General features: G+C 39.1%; 1 protein-coding gene across 1 annotated transcript in view; it reads left to right on the top strand.

Annotated features, from left to right (window-relative positions):
• The window catches only part of JAKMIP1 (janus kinase and microtubule interacting protein 1), a 201555-nt gene that overhangs the window by 431 nt on the left and 176694 nt on the right, over positions 1–24430 (top strand). Inside the window, exon 2 of the mRNA XM_067556414.1 lies at positions 14452–14603. The gene's annotated coding sequence lies outside the window, so the exon portion shown is untranslated. The remainder of the gene's footprint in view (positions 1–14451; positions 14604–24430) is intronic.

The following is a 24430-nucleotide window of genomic DNA, read 5'->3' as shown; positions in this document are numbered from 1 at the left end:
AAGATCCACCTTGCTGCATCCATCCCCGGAGCGGCTGCTGCTGCTCAATGTGGAAAACTGCCCCCAATTCCCCCAGCCTTCCCCGCCCAAGCGGCTGTGGGGTGGCCGCCGGTGCCTGCCCTTAAGATGCTCAGTCTGAGCCAGACGATCTCATTGTGGACCAGCTGGTTGTGTTCCCCACGCCGCTGCAACTCTGGAGCTGCCATTAGAAGAGCTGGGGTGGGGCTGGCGAGCGCCTTGGTTAAAGAGGATTTCATTGCTCCTCAGGTTTCGTTGTCCACCCGTTTGAAGTGGGGATGAGGATCTACCTCCCTGACAAACTCTTTGGGCGGGATTGGGTAAAACCCCTCTGCTCCCCTCACCGGTCTGTTCTGCTGGTGAGGGAGCTGGCCTGAATGAGGCTAATCTAGTTCTCCACCTATCTCATACCTTCAGGGTGGGGTAGGAAATTGTACTATATATAGACACCTGGGTCTGGGCATGGGTTTTTATTTTATTTATTTCCTTTATTTTTTTTTCCTATATTTTTTATTTATTTCCTTATTTTTATTGGTATTACTTGAGGCCAAATCCTGCTTTCTTTGATTTCACTGGGGACTATTCATTTGAGTGAAGCCAACAGGACTTGGAGCGAGTACAATACTAGTAGATCTACCAGGATGGAATTCCTCCTGAAGTAGATCAGAGGCCTGCGCTTAGAGGATTTTCAGGATAAGGCCTTTATTTGCACAAGGTGCTCAAAGGTTGATGGGATGCCTAATAAACATCATTTATATAATGTATTTGCTTAAAGGTGATCCCTTCTGTTCCCAGTTGGTTGTCTCCAATTTGCTTCTCTGTGGCAGCATTAAAAACTGTTTTGGGGATTTGGATGAGAAGAGTAGTTTGGATATCTATTTTCAATGTAATTCCTGTTTGTTGACCTCTCTATATATCTTTAATGACTGGCTGAGATTTGAGAACTCTTTTCTTTACCCCCCCGCCCATTTCCCTTCCACCTTGGTCTCACAAGCAGCCTTCAGATTTTAGGCCTCTGCAACTGCATGGAGCTCTGTGCAGAAGAAGAGGTTTGTTTTAGATTAAAAAAAGGGAAGTGAATGAGGAGATCATTCTCAACCAGCAAATATACAATTTTTTATCATCATTTTGCTGTTAAGTATTTATGGTTTAATTGTCACAGTTGTCATTCAACCATACATCATTAGTCCCTTAAATGATTCAAATATAACTTGTTGCCTTCAAATTAAAAAAATGTCCTCAATGTACCAAAAATCCAATCCTCCCCAACCTATTAAATGCTTCTGTATTGTCTACCTGCACGGCATTACTGTTTCTGCTCTGACTTCCACACATCAAGGCAGCTGAAGCGTGTGTGTCTGTGTGCGCGTGTGTGGAGGGATGTTAGACACTGGGACTCTGCAAGGGGGCATATGGAGTATAAAACACGTTTATTGACTGCTACCTTTGTGACTATATATCAGTGTTGATCATATCATTTAGTGGGAACTTGGCACAAAACATCTTTAACATTGAGGTAAAGTTGCTATACTGAATAGCCTCCAATGCATACTCCAAAAAAACAAGGAAATAAGCAAAGTCATTCAATACCTGGCCTATGCTTTACTCATCAATTTCCCTACTCGTCTTATATTATCTCTATCCACCCACAACCCATCCTCATTCTGAACAACCAAAAGGCAGGCAGCCTCAATTTCAGTCATATATAATATACATCAATGGACACAAATATACAGATTTCAACTATAATTTCTGCATTAAAAATTAATACCAAATGTAGGACAATCATTAATATAGATCACCAAGTTTTCCTAAACAATGCAGAAAAACATCTCACAGCCATCTTTACCTAACTCACTCTCTCATGCCAGTAAAAAAAAAAAACTCTATAACTATGCATGATTTAAATTAGTGAAGTGATACCAACCCACTATTTTTCCAAGGTAGAGCTGATTATTTTTTTTTTTTTTTACAAAAGAAATCTTTTCTTTAAAAATGGCCTTTCAGAAATGAAAAATGTTGCAAAAAAAAGGACTTTTGACTTTTTTTTATTTTTCACAACTTTTTATTTTGAAAAACTGTTGTTAGAACCTAGTTCTTGGTAAATGAAGAATTTCTTTAATGGTTTCAACTAAAAATGCTGTGGGGAAAAATAAAGAATACATTCTGAATCCTGAAAAACAGAAACAGCATAATATTTTGTTGTTTGTGTGAATGGGTGTATTGAAATTTTTAACCCACTGTACTCCAGGGACAGTTATGTCCTCAGTCACTGGAAGCTGTGTGTCAATTATGGTGAATTTTGGATTTTTTTTTTAGCATGAATATCTTAATTCAGGACTTCTGAAGGCTTAGGTAGTTTCGTTTCTCACCTACAGTCCTTCATCACCTCCCTTTACTCTATTTGCATCTGTGGTTTGAACAAAGGGGAAGAACACACAGTTCTCTTACCCCTGTTGCTATGTTCAGGGACAGGACTTAGAATCCATTCCCATGCTGCAGAATATTAAAGGGTTCACTTGTTTCACTTTATGAGATGTGGTGGGAAAGTTTTTTGGCACAGTAAGTACTCTTTTCATGCCTGGGTCCTCTATCTCTCCCCACAACCTTCTCTGAATTTGACTTACTCTTTCATTAATATGGCAGGTATGTGGTTTTTACATATATTTACCCAAAGAATTTTGGGAGGCACCTGCCTGCGGATGAGTTTGGAATCTGTTCGTTTAAGCTAGGATTCTACCTCAATGTGGGTGTAGGCATGTGGAGGGTCTAGGAAAAGGCACTTTGTGAAATCGGGAATACAGAGTGAAAGGCCATTTTGCCTGCTGTTTGGTTTTGCTACTCTTGGGCATATCACTATGTAGGCACAGTGCAGTTTGTTAATCGTTCACAATGTCTCCATAATAATGATAAAAGAGTCTAGGGAAAGGGGAATTTCTTTGAAATTAAAAAGAAAACTGTTGGGTGTCATGGCAACTCCTAATTTAGATACCTCCCCATCCTTTGGCTTTGTGCAGGGATTTTGCTATATATATGTATAGATTTTTTTTGTAATGTTCTACTGCAGTGGTTCCCAACCTGTGGCTCGGGGGACAAAAGTGGCTGGTGGGAGCTTTCAAAGTGGCCTATCACTCCCTCCCACTGGCTGCAGAAGGGAGCCGCTGCCTAAGGACCCAGGTGGAGCGCGTTTCTGTGGAACTAAAAGACGGGTGTAGGTTCCTTGCTGCAGCCAAGGGGACGGGAGATCAACACTCCCCACCCTATGGCTGTAGCAGGGAGCACAGCGAAGTGCTCCGCCTGGGTCCCTAGGCGCTGGGGTCCCTGCTGAAGCCAGAGGGAGGGAAGATCAGCACTCCCCTCACCCGGCTCCAGCAGAGAGCAAAGCGCTATGCCCTGGGTTCCTAGGTGCTAGGGTCCCTGCTGGAGCCAGAAGGAGTAGAGCACTGATCTCCCAACCCCCTGGATGCAGAAGGGAGTCACTACTTAGGGACCCGGTGGAGTGCATGGGGCTACAGGACACATGCAGTTTCCCTGCTGCAGGGATGGGAGAGCCTCCTTGCTGAACTCCTTCCATCTGGCTGGGGGGGAGGGAGAAAGGGGAACTGCTGGCAGAGACTGGTGGCCCTTCAGGGTAGTAAAAATTATATATGTGGCCCTTGAGCCAAAAAGGTTGGGAACCACTGTTCTTCTACATTTATTTGGGTTTCTCCTGATTCACTTAAACTACAAGTTTTGAGGTCAGGAGTCTGGAAAGATTAGCAAAGGACACGTTACCTAAAGGAATATAAGGGACTTTAGAAATAATGAATAAATAAATAACTAGTTTGGGTCAGCTCCTTTTCCTCCAGGTAACACAGTCCACAGTGTCTTTGTTTGTTAATTCAGTGTAATGGTTGAGGATAGTTGAAAATGAAGGAAGTTCCCTTGCATTACAGGTGTCTTTTTTATTTATTTGTTTGGTGGTATGGGGGTGGCTGGTGTGAAATGCTCGACAGCAGCAAGGACAATTTGATCTTATGAAGATTTGGTACTATTGATTTAAAAAAAATTCTGGAAGTGAAACTCTCATTAATGAATTAAGGTAAAGGTTAAAAGAGACAAGCTATCTGCATGGTCATCTCTGTGTGAACCTCTTTCAGGTGTTGCTAACTGTGGCCAGTTCACTCTGCACAGGTGCAGGCTCTGTTAGTGCAGCTCATTGCAGGATCAACTCAGCAACTCTCTTGTTTGCTCTGTTAAGTTTTGTCCCGTCTCACCCTTTTTCACTTTCAGGTTGTTTTAGCAGTTTTTTTTGCCTAAGCTACAGTATCCCACGTTGAAGGGTACATAAGCTATATCCTCAAGCATGTGTCCTATTTCAAATTGTCGTTTTAACTCAGCCACAGTCCCCCTTTACCTCTTGCGTATCTTGGAACTACTCTAAAAAGGTGTTGGCTGCCAAACCAACCTTATTCTAGCCGTCACCTCTTTGTTCTGTACGGAAGTGTCATTGTCAGTGTGACACTGCTGCATGTTGCAGTTTCACTTTTGCTTTAGTTTGAATTTTCAGCATGTGCTGAAAAGGAAATACATGTCTTTTGGGAACATCCTCTACAGGGTGCACATATGTTACTTCTGTTAAAGCTAATGGGAATAATGTATGCATTTTTGGCTTTATCTACTCCACTCCTTGCTTTGATTTAGCTACTCAGGTAAGATTGAGGAACATTTTTTTTTTTCTCTGCAAATTTTTGTCTCAGTATCTTATCTTGTTTTAAAACCAAGCGACCTACATGGCAGCTTGCAGGCCCTGGAGACTGAAGTCCTTTCCTTAGCCATATAACAAGAACAAGAACAGGCAGCTGTAGTGCAGTCTTCTGTACACTCTTCTGCCAGTGTTGACTTCGCTGTGTTCTGTAGCGACCACACGTGGATTGAGAGGTGTTTTGTTCTCCTGACCTATTTTGTTGAGACTTCCCAAGATGGTGACAATGGGCTATCAAACTGCTGTCAGATGGTATTTCAGTCTCTAGCTAGCTGGGCTGGATTTGAACTGACGAGCTAAAGGTGCAAGGCTCCCTGGTCCATTACCAGTTCCCTAAGCCATCTTGTCCCCCTCCTTACCATCTCCTTTTTCTTTTTTTTCTGACCGTGGCAGTGGAGTGCTAAACAGTCTCTCCCTGTTACCTTGAATCTAACCAGATCCATATACGTAGTGGGGAGGCTATTATCTTGCTGAGGCAGTGATTTTATGTTTGGCTTTGGTCACTAGCTCTGACTGTCCATGTAATTCAGAACACTGTCTTCATTTAATCCTTTCTGCCCTCCCTATGTGTGAACTTGCATTTCAAAGTCCATTCCATAGGGCGGAGAGAGCCTACTGTGAGGGTGATATTGATGCAGTTCGGCTTTCCTAAACTGATTGGTGAGATGATGGAAGATGATGGTGAAAGTATGAGGCAAACCTTCCTCTAGAGGTGGAGAGCACAATTCTTTCACTGCTTCCAGCCTGTACAGTTCCAATTTAACTGCATCTTGATATTTCCATTGGAACAGATCCTGTCTTCATCTTTCATTAACAGCCGGGTGGGACTGGCCTGATGTAGGCTTTGTTATAACTGTTTTCTTTTTGACTGGATTCCATGCAAATATTGAAAATCTTTGTTTCTTAAAGAAGAATCCATTCACATGCACTCTCTCTCCCATTCCTGGACTTTTTATTTCAACCAGAAGGTATAATTGGCCAGTTCATCCTGTCCTAGTTGTCCGTATTAGCTCTCATGAGAATTGCTTTAAGAAAGATGAGAGCGCAAACTGAATTGCACTATGGGAAACTAAGAGCATTTAGTGGACCAACATGAATGATGGACTTAGAGAAGCTGACTCACTACATCTATTCAACATAATCCCGCTGGAAAAGATAATCATGCCATTAGCTTTTGCTTAGTCTTTTGGCTATTACTGTATCATAGAGTTTGTAATGTGTGTGGTTGTTTCAGAGTAAAGAGTAAACTTTAATTTTTATTTTTTACATTAAATAGTGTAAAGATTGTCCATTATTTAATAGTCTTCCATATTTTGACTTACATATTTATTATTATTTATATTAAGGTGTTTTGTCTTTCTCCACTATTTCATTTGTCTCTTTTTACTAGTGAGGAAAATATTTTTGTAGTTTTTTTAATACATTCTTTTTGTCTGTTAAGAATATGACAGATTCAAGGGTGTCAACAAGAATGTTAACAGCTTTGGGAACTTCAGTTTTACATTGAAATGTTAGAATCGGTGGTGTCTATGGTTTCATCTGGACTGCTGTAGTCCTGACTCTCCTGGTGCAGAAGGTATGTGACTGTCTGGAAGGCAGAATGTGCTGAACTGAGTGGAATTTTGAAGAATCTGGTTCTTAGACAGCAGTGATTTGCAATTTTTTTTCTATAGTAAGTTACTCTATAGTTGCAGGGTAGTATGCATATTACTTTGTCTTTTCCCTGACTCCTTACACAGCCCCACTTTTTGTTTTTTGTGGATTTTCTGCATGGCATCATTTCCCAGTGATTATTCGTCATGGCATCATACTGAATAGGAAGCTTTGGCAGCCTCTGATTTTTATAGTAAGCTACTAGGATTTCCTGCACTCAGTAGCATGCTACCTGAGAGCTCTATGGCCAATAGTCTTGCCTTTACATTAGTAGTCTCACCTTTATATTGAGTTGACAAGCCTGAGGAGGTTCTGTGGGAAATGGATGTGTCGGTGAGTGTGAGAGAAACGCAGACTGGATGAGTGGTAAAAGAATGTGAGTGAAAAAATAGGAAGCAGTGGGGTGTCTGAGTAGGCAGCCATGTTGATGCCAAAACGCTACTTGTTCTTTATTTTCGTATTTTGCTGTGCAGTTTGGGATCATGTAGGAATGACTGCTCTACATAGTTTGACTACTGTCATTCTATTCCATGTTATTACATTTTTGCATTCATACAAACCAAAGGGAAAAGGTTTGGTAAACTTAATTTATGGTTTAGATGTATAGTTCCATCACTGTAACATATAATGTGAAATTATATTAATACATATGTTTAAGAATGCTTAAATAATTGAGATGTTTTACCTGTTGACTGACTTAGCAAGAGAAGTTAATGTTGTAATATAAATACACACTTGTACAGGGTAGGACACCAGTGTCACAATTTGCCTTTTACGCAGTTGTGGCTTTCAAACAAGATAACAGCCCTGTTGAAAAAGGGTAGTAGTCAAGATTCTGATCTCCGTTACATCAGTGTAAATCCATCAACTTCATTAGATTTACACTGGATGTAACTAAGGGCTTGTATACTTGGGGAAACTGACTGACTTTACTATTTCGGAATAACTCCCTCTTTGGACATTCTTATTCCAGAGCAAGAGTGCCGAAGTGAAATTAGAAATAGGCTCTCTTGTTCCAGAATAAGAATGTCCACATGGGGAGTGTTCTGGAATAGCTATAGAGCTTTAAATTCATGTTCCAGAATAATTTCCCTGCGTAGACATGCTCTGGGATATGAATCTGACCCGTTTCTATACGAACCCATGCTGGAGGTAATTTTCAATTGATGAAATTCACCCTAGGCAGAGGACCTTCAAATGGCTCTACTTCTGCCCCACTTCAGTTTTTAAAGGGCAAATAAAGACTTAGAGCCCTGATCCAAAGCCCACTGAAATTAATGGGAGCCTAAGGCGTGAATAAAGTCGTGCACAGAACCTTCTTCCCAGGTATGTCATCCAATATGTTAAAAGGTTAGGTTGTGGAATACTTCTAACAGGGCTGGTAGCTGTATATCAATACTCTTTGTTTTTTTTAAAGAAACCTGGGTCTTAACAAGGGGCTCTGTCAGGTTAAAAATAGCATGTTCTTTAAAAACCCCCCAACACTTTGTATTTCTAACAACTGCTCAGATTGTTAAAAGTGAATGAATGTTAAAAATTTAGATCTTCATTTATGCATTTCATTCTCTGATTTTCCAGTACTAGGACAGTATTACAGGCAGTACAGTACAATGTTTACATCCAAACAAACTGCTTTGAATTAAAAAGAAATTTGTGATAATGTTTCCAAGGCTGTTCTAGGCCCTTATCCTGCCTTCTGTTGTGGTTGGACTTCGTCATCTGTGTGGAGCCCCATTGACTTCAGTGCAGTCCTCTCGCATACAATAAACTGCAGGATCAGGGCCTAAGTATTTCCTTTTAATTAAATGGAGAAATTTAATTTGGGCTTAAATACTCTGTTTCTCTTCTTGAATCCAGCTGATGGGAATAGTAAGCTATGTGCAGATACATTATTTCATCCTCTGATGTCAGAAGAGTTTGATCTGCTTGCAATAATCACTGTAGAAGTATGTCAAGGAGACAGATATGTCAGTCTGTTCCTGATAATACAGAAAACACAGTTCTTAAAACTGGTTCTTGTTTCACGTATTGGCATGGCAGCAAGAAAACAAATTGTTTAGTCAGTTTTCCACGAGACATTGGTCTAGCAGGAGAATGCCTTGTGCATCATATAGATACTATAGTAGGAGCTCTTTCTTGTCTTTGCATTTTATAGTCATCACTTGTAAAGTTCTCCTTTTGAGAAAAATAACTTATTCAGATGGTTTCCCCCTTGACCCCCAAGGTAATCTGCTTTTATTTTCACAGTAGCTTTATTTTTCCTCCCACATAACCTGCTTTCTCATTCACTGCAGTTCTCTTCCTCCTCACTCATGATAAATATAAGCCTCCTGTGTCACATGCAGTTAAGCCTTTTCCACTGTGTAGTGCATTCTGAGTTTTCCCTGTTATATAACGTACACTTTCTCCACTTCTTCAGTAAGATTGTCCTTATAAGACTGTGTTAGTGACATAGATGTTTGGGGGTGAAGTGGGGAGTCATAATGTTTATAAGAATGTATGTGATGTGATTATTATAATCTTATAAGGATATATGTTTGTATTCAGATTATACTAACTGGCCATAACTTCATATTTATTTAAACGTGTAGCTTTTATTACTGTTAACAAACAGGTTTTTTTTGTCTTTCTTAATTCAACATAATCTTTATACACAAGGATATCGTGGTGGATATTATATAATTATCAGACACCATGCAATATCTTTGTTTAATGGAGTTTCTCTAAGTGTGGTTACAGCTAGAAAAGTGACCCTATAAAATTGTATCACTTTTCTCAGATACCTGCTCTATGTTTGTCCAAGTGATAGCAGCTTTCTTTAATAACAAACTTCTAATTTGCACACTAGTAAGACTTTCAGCTGTTCTCTTAGCATCACCCTTCTTCCTTCCATTGCATGGGTAAAACACTCTGTGGATAGACTTCTTCTGGGTTCTAAATGTATTGCGGTTCTTCTGTCCTGGGGCAGGGGCACAGACAGAGGCCATGGTGAGGGGATTAGATTATCTCTGCATGTTGTGGGTCTATGGAACAGCAGCCAGGGACAGGGAGAGGGGGACATGTGAGTGGGGCTTTTACTTCCCTGGCTGTGTGGCTCCATTGTTTTGGACTGGGGGAGAAGAGAGATGGCAGATGTTGGTGCAGGCTGATGTCTGCAATGATGGCTGCACAGGTACCCATAATGGTGGAGAAGGGTCTGTCTTCTGAACCTGTGGAGATGCTATGTACAAAACGCGAAGTGAATGGCTCTTGTCAGAGGGTTCAGAATTTGGCCCTTGTTGAATTATTTTTACTGTCTGGGCACACGACAGAATTAATTTCTGTGACCACTCTCTCTTCTCTACTCAAGCATGAATTCACATTGTTGGCACATAAAAAAAAAAATCATCTCCTCACTTGCCAGTCGATCAGCTCTGATATAGAAATTGGGAACGAAATAGATATTGAACTTGATGTGATTGTTTTTAGTTATTTTTGTGACTGTAACCAAACGTAATCAATCCGGATGATATTTCAGAAAAATTAAAATGTAGTATTTCCTCATTTAAAAGAGAAGAATATAGTAGTTAAAGTAAGAGATAAGCCACGTTGTTGAGGGTAGGGTAATTAAAATACTAATCCTTCAAGATCTGGGCCGTGTGTTCATTTATAACCACTGGAAAGATATTCAAATGTTCTTTAACAAATGAGATGTTGGTTTGCTTTATGTGTTGCTGTTACATGTTCCCCTGTAGCACTCTGTCACTTTCCAGGTCCTTGTGAAATGCCTGAAATATAATTCAGGGAATCTTGGTATGGTGGTGTTAACGGAAACACACTTTGTGCTGAGTACAGATTCCAGACTAATTGTCCCGACAAAAGTGTTTGGACTGCATATTCATGGTGAAAAAGCTGCACCTTAATTGAAGATTAACCACGTGGTAGAAGAGATAATGGAATTTACAGACTAACTGATTCCCATCACAGACTAAATCTCTGATCTGTTTGTATGTAATAGCTAAACAAGCTTAGGGCTCAGACTGCTGGTCACTGAATATTCTTTTCCTCCCACTCCACCATACCCTTTTTACCCTATTTATTTTTTCAAAATGAAGCCATTTGTTTCTTCAGTCACTACTCTTTCTGATAAAATATCTTTAGTAAAATAAATGAAAAAATATTTACCCTCTGCAGCAGTTTTGTATTTGTTTTGGAGAGGGATAAATTGGTGGAAGAATTTTTCACTGAACTATAGCCTTAGGTTTGCTTCGAAATAATTACCATCTGAAGCCAAGATTCCATGTTTATGGTCTGCTGGCCTTGTTTGGCTTTTAGAATTCCATGTCTCCAATTCACCCCTGTCATAGCTGATATTCTCCTTTTCTTGAAATCTGCTGATCTGATGTAGCAGCAGAGACTCGCAGCAGAGGGCCCAAGCAAAGATGTTGAAATTTAAAATCATGGCTCTCTGAACATACCACATTTCTTATTGCTTTTTGTAAAGCACAGCCCAATGTAAAAAGACACCCACTGTGGTGATGCAAAGTAGCAATTTATCACTAGACACAGTGTTGAGAAGAATAGCTGAGAAACTTCTAAGGTAAACTAGGGTGGTCCATATAAGATACACCCTTCAAGTCTGTTGAATCATGACCTAATTTAGAGTGCAGCATGAGTGTATTTTTAAAAAGTACTTTAAAAAAAAAAAAAAAAAAAAAGGATATCATATCTTAAGAACATAAGAATGGCCACGTTGGGTCAGACCAAAGGTCCATCTAACCCCGTATCCTCTCTTCCTACAGTGACCAATGCCAGGTGCTTCAGAGGGAGGGAACAGAACAGGCAATCATTGAGTGATCCATCCCGTCATCCACTCCCAGCTTCTGCTACTCTTGGCTGTAACCAAACAGAGAAACATTAGATATAGATTTTTATGATCTAAACTGATAAACCGATCATAATGTCATATTCTTAATTTTTTTTGTCAGATTCCTCTTTTTGTCCTAAGCTGTGATATCACTATCTCCTGCATTCTGCGCCGTCTTCATTGAGTGTCTGAGTGTATTCATTGGGTCTTGAAGGGGATCTGTGGCAAGTGGCCTGGGGTTTGAAATGCATATTCATGAGTGCTTTACTCTCCTCTCTGCTCCCATTATCGTTTTGTAACCTTTTCTCACTATTTTACATGTGCCTCTTGTCACTAAAGCTATCCTTCAGCATGGAGGCCTGAAGAACTGAGCTCCCTAAAGTGTTTCATTAATGTCAGTCCTGATCAGCTGGCAGATGTTGTTGAATGACAAAAGGCTCATCTTCAACCTCAGGTGATCTGTTATGTCCTGTGCATCTGCCAGGTTGGTGGGTGAATGATAGAGTCTGAAACTGGAAAGAACGTTTCCCTCTGGGCATTTTCTTTAGGAAACTAGCTGTTCCTATGAATTAATGTTCTTTTTCTAAGATTTTAAGGCCGGAAGAGGCCATTCTGATAATTTATCTGATTTTCTACAAAACACGGACTGTAGAACTTCACACAGTAATTCTTCCTCCAAGCCCAATAACTTGTAATTAAACATAAAATCATAGAGTCGTAGGGCTGGAAGGGAACTTAAGAGATCATCTAGTCCGGTCCCCTGCACTTATGGCAGGACCAAGCATTATCTAGACCATCCTTGACTGGTATTTGTCCAACCTGCTCTTAAAAATCTCCGAAGATGGAGATTCCACAATCTCCCTATGCAGTTTATTACAGTGTTTAACTACCTTGACAGTTAGGAAGTTTTTCCTAATGTCCCATTTAAACCACCCTTGCTGCAATTTAAGGCCATTGCTTCTTGTCGTATCCTCAGAGATTAAGGAAAACAATTTTTCTCCCTCCTCCTTGTAACAACCTTTAATGTACTTGAAAACTGTTAACCTGTCCCCCTTCAGTCTTCTCTTCTCCAGACTAAACAAACCGAGTTTTTTCAATCTTCCCTCATAGGTCATGTTTTAATAATTTGTGTTGCTTTTCTCTGGACTTTCTCCAATTTGTCCACATCTTTTCTGAAATGTGGCGCCCAGAACTGGACACAATACTTCAGCTGAGGTCTAATCAGTGCAGAGTAGAGCGGAAGAATATTTCTTGTGTCTTGCTTACCACATTCCTGGTAATACATCTCAGAAAGATGTTTGCTTTTTTTACAACGTTACACTGTTGACTAATATTGAGCTTGTGATCCACTATGACCTCCAGATTCCTTTCTGCAGTACTCTTTCCTAGGCAGTCATTTCCCATTTTGTATGTATGCAACTGATTGTTCCTTTCTAAGTGAAGTACTTTGCATTTGTCCTTATTGAATTTCATCCTATTTTCTTCAGACCATTTCTCCAGTTTGCCCAAATTATTTTGAATTTTAATCTTATCCTCCAAAGCACTTGCAACTCCTTCCAGCTTGGTATCATCCCCAACATTTATAAGTGTACTCTCTCTGTCATTATCTAAATCATTGATGAAGATATTGAACAGAACTGGACCCAGAACTGATCCCTGAGGGACTCCACTCAATATGCCCTTCCAGCTTGACTGTGAACCGCTGATAACTACTCTCTGGCAATGGTTTTCGAACCAGGTATGCACCCACCTTATATAGCTCCATCTAGTTTGTATCTCCCTAGTTTGTTTATGAGAAGGCCATGCGAGATAGTATCAAAAGCCTTACTAAAGTCAAGACATACTGCATCTACAGCTTCTCCCCTACCCGCAAGGCTTATTACACTGTCAGAAAGCTATCAGGTTGATTTGACAAATCCATGCTGTTACTTATCACCTTACTATCTTCTAGGTATTTGCATATTGCTTACTGAATTATTTGCTCCATTATCTTTCCAGGTACTGAAGTTAATCTGTCTGGTTTGTAATTGCGTGGGTTGTCTTTATTCCCCTTTTTCTAGATTGGCCCTTTTCCAGTCCTCTGGAATCTCTCTCGCCTTCCATGACTTTACAAAGATAATCGCTAATGGCTCAGATATCTCCTCAGTTGACTCCTTCAGTATTCTAGGATGTATTTCATCAGGCCTCGTTGTAGAAAGGCATCCACTTTCTATTTAAAGACTCTAAGTGATGGAGAATCGACTACTTCCCTTGGTAAACTAATTCTGATGGTTAATTATTTTCATTGTTAAACTGTTCGGAAAATCTCTTTTTAGTTGGGAGAGGCAATGTGGCCTAATGGATAGAGCACTGGATTACTATTCGGGAAACCTTGGTTCTGTTCCTGGTTCTGCCACCAGTTTGTTGGGTGACCTTGGGCAATTCATATCACTGCCCTGTGCCTCAGTTTCCCTATCTGTATAGTGGGGATAATGATACTGACCTCCTTTGTAAAGTGCTTTGGGCTCCATTGATGAAAAGTGCTATGGAAAAAGTGGTTTTATTATAGTGGTAGTCTGGTTACTTCACTGCAAAGAAAAATAAACCTCCCATGTTACAAATATGAATGAGTTAATGGAGACAGAAATTAAATCATGCATGTATTGAAAATATTGATGATCAGAATCATTAACTGGAGAGTTCTTTACATTTTTGACAAACTGTTCTTACTATTGTTTAGAAAGAAGAAAAACTAGTGGTCTAGCTGCCTGGAATATCTGGTTTAGGCTGCGGTAACTCATTAGAAGATTCTAAAGTATGCAGGATTATGTAGATGGAACCCTATTTTGTCAAGTTAAATATGGTGCACTGTTAAGTAAATATGTAGGTAATCCAAAGACACCCTTCGAATAGTCTGTTTGGACAAACAAATTATATGACTTGTTCACCTTTATAACAATTTAAAAACGTAGCAATTTAAAAATAAATGAAGTTTGCAGAGAAAATTGCACGTGGCTTCATTGTTCATTATATATTTTTTCAAATTTGTGTGTAGTCAAAATGAAACATTATTTTATTGTATTTATATATTTATTTTGGAATTAAGGTCTGATCCTGAGAGATGCTGCTAATAAGTGCATACATAGGACTAATTATGAAAACTCACCAATACAAATATATTATTTTGTTCCACTTTATTTCTTTTTTGTAGCACCCTATGAGACAAAAGAAAAGAAGTTCCTGACTCATGGAATGTATAAATTACATGGGCATGATCCTGAGAGTTGTTGAGCTCCCATTGAAATCATGTGTCTGATCCTTCACTCTTTGAAGTTGATGAAAGCAGGACAAACTCCATAGATGGTAAGTTGACAGGTATCTGACCTGCATATTTCACACATTTATACAGTATCATGGGCATCTAAATCCTATATAAATAATGTGGAACAAAATAGCTTGTTAATTATTTATATTGTCAGATATTTATGAGCAGTGTATCTGTGCACTTATTATCAGTTTTATGTTTCAAGTTAGAATATCTTTTTCCAGGGTAGGAGACTGATGATACTAATTACAGTCACTGAGCACAGCCTAAGAAGGTATTAAACAAGTTTCTTCATCCCTCTATCCCAGAGCAGGTCAGTCTTGACCTGCAGCCAAAAAAAGTTAATAATGGTTATTCATTTAGCTGCAGAATGCATGGTTGTTAAATGAAAAGTTAACACGTTCACTGTACATAAGAATAACCATGCTTGGTGTGACGGGTTTTCCCGGACTGGACTGTGGGACCACTGAGCCCTCTGTCTCACCAACCTGGGCTCCCTCTCACACTGTGGTACTGTGTCAAGCCAAAAACTTCTGGCAGGCACTGCACTTACACAGAATCCACAGGCAGGAACACAGCCGACTGAGTTATATGAATGCTTTCCTCAGCCATTGATGAACCAATAATAGAGAGGTTCCAGTCAATTCCCCTCGGCTCCCAGCCTTGCACCCTGGAACTGCATCATCTTGCACTGGTCAGAAGTCTGGCCAGTGTAACTGTATTGCCCAGTCTTCCTCTACCTCAATGTGGAGAGGATATGCACTAGTCTGTGTAAACTGAGCTGAGATTTCCCGAGCACTTCAACCAAAACACACTGTGTTACGTAAAATGTAAAACAGATTTATTAACTACAGAAAGATAGATTTTAAGTGAGTATAAGTAGCAGGCATAGAGATCAGAGCTGGTTACTTAAGAAGCAAAAATAAATTCGCAGTCTAAGTCTCACCCTGACAGATGGTACAAACAGGATTCTGTTCCTCAGTACGCAGGCTGGAACTGCCTTCAAACCCAGGACCATCATTTCCCAGTTTAAAGTCTTTGTCTTCCAGGTAGATAGTGGATTCTTTCCTTGATGGATGTTGGTGAGCCATTAACGCTGTCTACTCCATTGTTATACCTGGAAGGCTGGTTGTGGGTGCTCCCAACCTCTCAACATATTTCAGTAATTCACACACAGAAAAACATCATAACTTCATGTACAACGATAGCACATACAGTCCAACAGGATATTAATGCTCAACAGATCAGGACTTTGAAAATGATACCTCACAAGGCATACCTTGTAGAAAAATATATTATAATTATGATAGTAATGAATATTGGGGCTGCAGGGGGTTGCTTTGAGGTACAGAGTGCCACACTGGGTCAGAACACTGGTCCATCCAGCCAATACCCCATCTTCCTATGGTAGGCAGTGCCAGATACTTCAGAGGGAATAAACAGAACAGGGCAGTTTGTGGTGCAAGCCATCCATTGTGGTCCAGTTCCAGCTTCCAGCAGTCAGAGTTTTAGCAATACCCAGAGAATGAGGTTGCATCTCTGACCATCTTGGTTAATAACCATTAACCTATCCTCTATGAACTTATATAATTTATTTTTGAACCTAGTTATACTTTTGGCCTTCACAACATCCCCTGACAACAAGTTCCTCAGATTGACTGACTGTGTGTTGTTTGTTTTAAACTGGCAGTGTATTAATTTCATTGGGTGACCCCTGGTTCATGTGTTTATCTGAAGGGATAAATAACACTTTCTCCTTCACTTTCCTCACACCATTCATGATTTTATAGATCTCTGTCATCCTCCCTACCCCTTAATTTTTTCTAAATTGAACAGTCCCAGTCTTTTTAATCTCTCCTCATTTGGAAGCTGTTCCATGCCCCTAATCAATTTTCATTACTTTCTCTGTGCCTTTTCCAATTCTAATGTATCTTTTTTGAGATTGGTCAACTAGAACTGCAAGATGTAGGTATACCATGGCATTTATACAGTGGCATTATGGTATCATCCGTTTTATTATCTATCCCTTTCCTAAAGGTTCCTGAAATTCTGTTAGCTTTCCTGACTGCTGCTGTACTTTGAACAGATGTTTTCAGAGAACTATCCATAATGATTTAGAGATCTTTCTTGAGTGGTAACAGCTAATTTAGATCCCATCATTTTGTATATGTAGTTTGGATTATGTTTTCCAATGTGCATTACTTTGCATTTATCAACATTGAATTTCATCTGCTATTTTGTTGCCCAGTCACCCAGTTCTATGAGATGCCTTTGTAACTCTTCACAGTCAGCTCTGGATTTAACTGTCTTGCGTATTTTTGTAGTGCCTGCAAATTTGCTACTTCATTGTTTACCCCTTCTTCTAGATAATTTATGAATATGTTGAACAGCACAGGTCCCAGTATAGATTCTTGAGGGACCCCGCTATTTACCTGTCTCCACTGTGAAAACCAAGCATATATTCCTATCTTTTGTTTCCTATCTTTTAACCAGTTACTGATCTATGAGAGGACTTTCCCACTTATCCCATGACTGCCTACTTTGTTGAAGAGCTTTTGGTGAGGGGGGCTTTGTCAAAGGCTTTCTGAGTATCCAAGTATACTGTATCCACTGGATCTCTAATCTACATATTTTTGATTCCCTCAAAGAATTTCTATAGATTGTTGAGGCTTAGCTTTTGTAAAGGAAAATCGGGTTGACTTTACCACAACATATCATGTTCATCTAAGTGGCTGACAATTCTGTTCTTTACTGTAGTTTCAACCAGTTTGCATGGTACTGAAGTTAGGCTTACCAGCCTGTCGTTGCCAGGATCACCTCTGGAGCCTTTACAAAAAATCGGTGTTACATTAGCTATCCGCCAGTCATGTGGTGCAGAGGCTGATTTAAGTGATAGGTTACATACCACGGATAGTAGTTTTGCAATTTCATATCTGAGTTTCTTCAGAACTCTTGGTTGAATACCATCTGGTTCTGGTGACTTATTACTGTTTAATTTATCAATTGGTTCCAAAACCTCCTCTATTGACACCTGTAATTGGGCATTGTAGGTTTCTAATCGATAATACACATTAGTCAGATAAACTTAGGGCACTCTTGTCAATGTCTTTGTTTTTAAGGTTTGGAATCTTCTATCTGACTAGCTGCAGAAGTAAAATGTGGCTGTGGGCAGTAGAAGAGTCTGAGTCTTTGCAGGCAGTAGAAAAGTCAGTGGAGCCTGGCGCCTGACCCAGAACCTATTAATATCAATATAAAGACTCTCTTTAGCTTCATTAGGCTTTGGATTGGGGTGGTCTAATAAATATAACCCTTTTTTTGGCTAAACAGGATCTCTTTCAATAGAGTTTAAATGATTCAACTTAGTTCTGTTATGTCAGGAATCAGATTTCCCAGATATAGTGTCAATTTCCAGCCATAAACACTTGAAGACCATCAGCATCAAAGAGTTGAAGTTCCTTTGTTTCACATTTGGTAATAGTGGTGTTATCCTAGTTCCTAGTGGATATTTGTCCACATCTAGAATAGCAGAGATGTTGTATTCTGAGGTCAGAATTCATAATGCATGGTGAAGCTTGTGTTGGGACGCTTGCACAGTGCCTATCTCCACCCAGTGCAATCAGATAATAAATTCAATTACGCACTAGATTAATCCAAAATCTTAAATTAACTGATACAAAAGAAATTATTTACTAATTTAAAAAACGGTTAGGTTTTAAATTTGTGGAATATAACCATTTAGAATTGTGGAAACCCTATTTACTATGTGTACAACAAAATTTTTGCTCATTGGGATACTTTCCTTAGAAACATATCACATTTATTCTTAGAAACATATCACATTTTTGTGACAGTCTTTGGGACACAACAGTAAAATTATTCTTAGAATACTCATTAGGAGAGTGCAAACTATGTAATACGAAATCACAGAGTGATTCTCAATTTCTTAAACGTTAAGTCAAGGGATTAAAATCTAGCAATGTGGCTCTTTCCAGGGAACAGGCATCTTATTCTGTTTCACATATTATGAAATATTTTCAATTATCAAAGTGTATTTAAAGGTGCTATTATTGTAATACCTGTTGAATGGCCAGACACTCAGTCTTTTCTAAGCATTCTAATAGTTCGAGGACTTGTCCTAGTTTTCTTTCATTCACCATCTGTCAGCTTTCCTTAAGCCATGCTATCTACTAATTAAGGGCATGGTTGGCACTTGACGGAATTTATTAACCTTGGCTTTATCAGTAGCTTGGCTAAAGTTAGAATTTTTTATGTCCTTGATTAGCTTGCTGTGTAGAGCTTGTGTTTACAGACAGGATGTAAAATGGCATCTCACTAATACTATGCTGTGGGCTAAAATAGGGATCTAAATTCAGTTACCAGACTTCACAACTACATGCAAATGTTTCAGAAACATATCTAAGTTGTATCCTTAAAAATAAATATGTATGTAGTTTTTTTTTTAATGTACTTGCAAGTTTAGCTTTTACATGGTTAAATCTCTGCTGAACATGATATAATCAGGGAACATACAAAAGAGTTAGGTTGATCAAAGGCCTTGAGGCTACATTGATTCAGTCCCTCTTTAGAATTAGGTATACATTTCCACACCATGTGTTCTCCTCCAAATATTTAAGACTAATAAATACTTTATAATAATCTAAACCTATGTTGTTAGCAGTTAGTCTCAGTTCTGTGTAAAGAAATTCCATCTCCTCTTCTATTCCTAAATTCTTTTCATACAATATTTTAATACCCCCTTGAGATTAATTGGTATAATTTTTTCCTAGTCAATTTATAAGATTCTGTATAATGATTAGGGCACTACAGTTGTTTGACAGCTTAGTGTTTCATGACTAGTCCTACATATTCTGTTGAAGTTCTGAGAAGGAACGGTCTTATGGTTAAGGTACTGAATAGGGACTCAGGAGACCTGGGTTCTTTTCCTTGTTCTGCCGCAGGCTTCCTGGGTAATCCTGGGCAAGTCGTTTAGGGCAAGTGTTTCAAAAGTGAGTTTAGGACATTTCGATTTTTGGGTGCCCAACTTGTGACACCACAACGGAGGCACAACTTTTCAGAGAGGTGAGTGTTCAGCACTTTCTGAAAAGCCAAACCCCTTTGAAGTGCAGAGCAGCCACAAATGAAGGTACCCAGGGTACACAGATTGCCCGATTTAAAATGAAGGCACCTGAGATAACTAGTCATCATAGGATAGTTTGCAATGTTTGTGACATGGATTGCCTGGCTTAAAATGAAAGTACCCAGGATAACTAGTCACTTTTGAAAATCTTGGCTTTGTAATCTTTATGTGCCTCCATTTCCCATCTGTTAAGAGTGGCTAATATTTCCTTTGTCTCTCTTGTGTTTCTTCAAAGTAGGGACTATCTCACAATCTGTGGCCTTTACTAGACTAGGATTTAAAGATGTTATGTTAGCTAATGTGTTCTAACGAACATGTTTTAAAACTCTAATGTAGACATGCAGTATATACTTTAATATGCCATGCTGGAGGAATTAAATCTAGGCTTCTCTCTAGGCTTCAGCTCCACCAGTTGAGAACATGTTAAAGGCAGCATGTCTTGTCTATATTAGATTTAAACCATGTTAGGAAGAATATGTTCTAATAACCTTTTATCCTAATCTAGGCAAGGCCGTATGTTTAGACACCAGCTAACAAAAGGGCACCCCAGTTTCAGCTGGGGTCTCTAGGCACTATGATAATTTGAATAAATAATAATCCTTTACTGTTTTTAGCTGGGTAATATGTAATATTTGTGTCACACAGTGCCTAATTTAACACAGTGAAATTTGATAGGCAAAGTCCTATACCCTCACCTAAATATTTTCTTATAATACGCCACTCTAATAGATGTATTACACAAAGGAATTTGTAGTGTGAGACAGCTTTGTGTTCTGTTCTATGTAGATGAAGAACCCGAGGAGGGAAGTTGTCTTTGACATAATTGTACCTTTTTTCAATGTTGTGAGTGGACTACTAGCTATTTGCCTTAGTCTATAAGAAATTTAGCTCAGCTTCACCTTAATCAACTAAGTCTTTTCTGGGTGATATGGTAAAATAACTTTGGTAATCAGGCATAAATTCTGATTAATTTCTGGTCAATAAGCAACTCATGATCGACTGTTCCAGGCAAAACTCATTCTGTAAGTACATTTTACATCTTAAAAGCCACAAACTGCACATGGATCAAAGGGGAGATTTTTCAAATCTAAGGTGGGAAATGGAAGGAGGAGAAGTCATAGAGAGTGATATCAATTGGGTAGGTAATCCATCCTTTAGTCCCAACGCTAGCTAAAAGTATTTGATGGTGGTCTTCCCTTCCCCCCCTTCCTTCTGCATTTGGCAAGAGGGCTCTGAGCTTTCCTGCTGGAGGTAGACGTCACCGTAGTTATCTGTGCTTTTGGATTAATCCAGTGTGGAGGTGAACCTATAATCCCCATGTAGTTACTCTTATAGACCACTCTTAAAGAAACTCCAGTTAGAAAAGTGATTAATGCAGTAGCCCATTTGATTAGATTAGTGCTTGCACAGGCAACCAAGTTATTTCTAGGTGCAATAAAAGATGTGTTTGGTCGGTAAAGCCTTATATGGTATGTGGCCTGGCACTGTGGGACAGCCCCGCTCCTCATGATCTTGTGAACAGCTCCTAGATTTGAATTCTGATGGGCTGGTACTTCAGTGGGGGTACTTCAATTCTGGAATTTGCTTTCTCCACTTTTTCATCAAAGCCTGAGTTGAAGTTGCATCTGCGTATCATATCAATAAACTCAGGCTTTTATTGAGAAAACTGCTGCTTGAATGTTTGTGGTTGTTCCATTTTTGTAATTTCTAATGTGTGGCTACATTTTTTTTAACCTGATTATTGTAAATATGCTCAAATGCTGATGGATGCGTATTGAGTGTTGCCCCACGGAGTGAACTCGGGGTGGCTTTGCTCTGGGGTGGGGCGGGGTGGGGCTCCTCCAGCTGCAGTAGGCGGGAGCTCCATGCGGTGGTGAGGGAGGCAGGAGAGGGGCATGGCCTCAGGCAGAAAGGGTGGGGCCATGGGCTAGCCTCCCCTAAGGGGCGGTTCACCCAGCGCCCATGCCTATAGCATCTGTCAGGCCAGGTTCCCATTCCTAGTTCAGGTGGGTAAGGTGGGCTGCTGGAATGGAGCCAAAAAAGGTGCCACATGGCCCCTGCGCTGGGATAAATCCTGGGAGCTGAGGAATGCTGGCCAATGAGCACCCCTCTCCCTCAACTGACCAATGAGTGCCAGAGACTGCTGGGGGAGGAGCTACCTTTTGTCCCTTGGCAAGTGTGTCTCTCCCTTGCTGCTGGGATGGGCTCCCTTTCACCTGTTGATGGGGTGGGTGGCATTTCTGATCCCTATCTCTCTTGTGGCTTTTCCAGCCTCTTGAATTTACTCTCCTTTAGTTATTACTGTTAACTTCTTGCACTTCCTTGTTCATCTGTATTGGTCTCTACATTCTTAATATGTTGTTGATGGATAGATGGCATATAACTTGGGCATAGTTAATTATATTTCAGCACTATCTGTTTTTCCTCTTAATCATATTTTACTCATGTGTAAATTTATTCTTCATATGTCTCCACTAGACTGTTGCATCCTTTCCCCCACACTTCCTTACAGATTTATGTTGCTCTTTAGGTGCACTCTCCCTATTTCAATTTGGTTTCATTTCAAGTCAAGAATTGCCCTTTTTTTGTGAGTGTTTTTGTCTTGTTTTTACCTTCTACAGAGGGTGTGTGGTATTAATGCCTTCATCATAGCCACTGTATTAGGTTTTCTTTGCTCACACATAAAGGGTGGAATTGAACTGGAAATTATTCTCTCCACCATGGGACTGACAATTTGGCACTGTAATTTCAGAGGAGTTAAACTCTATAGTTCACGTTTTGAAATCTTCAAATAAAAAAGTTATCATTTTTCCATGATTTCATTTCTTCCTTTTCCCCTGCTACTCAGCTAGCCATATGTGGTACCAGACTTATTGGCTGTTGTATAATTTAATTTTGCTTATCTTTTACTGAACTATCTTTTATTAGTGTTCAATGTGAATGTAAGGATTAGCATACTAACTGTGGAGATTGACGTGCCCTTATTTGTGGGTGTAAAATTTGATGCCTGATATCTTTATTAATATAATAACTACCAATGTAGTTAGTTCAAATGTAGATTTGTTAGAAATAAACTATGGAAACTGCTTTAAAAAGAATAATTTGAAATGGAGGGTTATCCGTAATTATCTTGTACTTTTAAGTCATTGTTTGTATCTCTGTATTCTGCAACCACCGTGGGCACAGGAGTTTCAGTTCATGATGTTTCAAGGGTAGAGTTTTTATCCCAGCAGTGCCCATCTGATCTCTGGGCTTTAAATCATTATGTACCTAAATATTAAGTTGAAGTGAGTAAGTTTTGTGAGGAATGGTGTATGGCCATTGTCATATATATATATATATATCATATCTTAAAAGGAAAACTGAAATGAATAGTTATATTTCTTTGGGTTGCTAAATATTCACTATTTAGGAATATAGCTGATAAAAAAATCCATTCTGTTTTGGGGAAAAATTGTTTGTGTTTTTATAACAGTATGCAGCCTCTCAGTTGGAACTTGCATTTTACTGATACTTCCCAGCAGAAATCCCTTTCTACAAACAATTTGAGACAAAAGGAAATGTTGCTTGGCATTTGAATGCATGTGAATTATAGTAAGGCAATTTTTGTATTCAGTGTAGCTAAAAAAAATTTTTTTTCTACAAAATACTGCTAAGTGGCTTAGAAACCACTTTAAACGTCTCATACGTTCAGATGCTGATTTGCATTTCCTGTCTCATATTATCAAGATAACTGCTTTCTGTTTGTTAAATTACTCTTAAATGTAAGACAGCTTTCTTCTTCATAAATGGACATATTGATTACATTTTATATTACATTCTTCTTTACTTTTAGGAAGATATTGTTAACTCCATTTAATCAATTTAAGAAAGAAATGTGATAAGCTATATCAGGGATTTCACCTGGCCCTGGCCCTTCTAATCTCCCCCCATCAATATTTGTCTTTATTGCCACTCTCCTATTTTTTAAAAAATTGTGTTGTTTTCTTCCCTTGTGTGATGAAAGGTCCACAGACAGCAGAGAATCTGACTATATACACAGTAGAACCTCAAAGTTACAAACACCTTGGGAATGGAGGTTGTTCGTAACTCTGAAATCTTCGTAACTCTGAACAAAACATTACAGTTATTTTAAAAGTTTACAACTGAACATTGACTTAATACAGCTTTGAAACTTTAGTTAGCAGAAGAAAAATGCTGCTTTCCCTTCATTTTTAGTAATCTACGTTTAACACAGCACTGTACTGTATTGGCTTTTTTTTTTTCTTTTCTTTTTTCTTTTTGTCTCTGCTGCTCCCTGATTGCATACTTCCAGTTCCAAATGAGGTGTGTGGTTGACTGGTCAGTTCATAACTCTGGTTGTCATAATTCTGAGGTTCTACTGTAATGCACAAAGTAAACAAACTGGAGAAGAATAGATTCTCCCCTCCTCCCCCATCTCATTCAGCTATAGAAATCTATGTCATGTTTAATATAATAGGTTAAAAGATTCTGATGGGAAAGTGAAGTTTTCGAGCTGATGATGCATCTGTAAGTGGTTGTTCAAACCCATTACTTGCAGAAACATAGGAATTCATTTGGTAGATATTGAAGATGAACACAGATGTTACTAATTCTTTTGAACCAGTGATTAGGTTAGATGAGCTTAATTTCTTTCTTTGTTAAAACAAATAAGATTAATAGGAAATGTCATTAAGGCTTATAAATAAAACCAAAAGAACAACTTTA

The sequence above is a fragment of the Emydura macquarii genome, unplaced genomic scaffold (assembly GCF_026122565.2).
Source record: "Emydura macquarii macquarii isolate MOO-44397 ecotype Brisbane River unplaced genomic scaffold, CSIRO-AGI_Emac_v2 contig_1768, whole genome shotgun sequence".
Classification (NCBI taxonomy): domain Eukaryota; kingdom Metazoa; phylum Chordata; order Testudines; family Chelidae; genus Emydura; species Emydura macquarii.
This window is presented reverse-complemented; position numbering and strand designations above follow the sequence as displayed.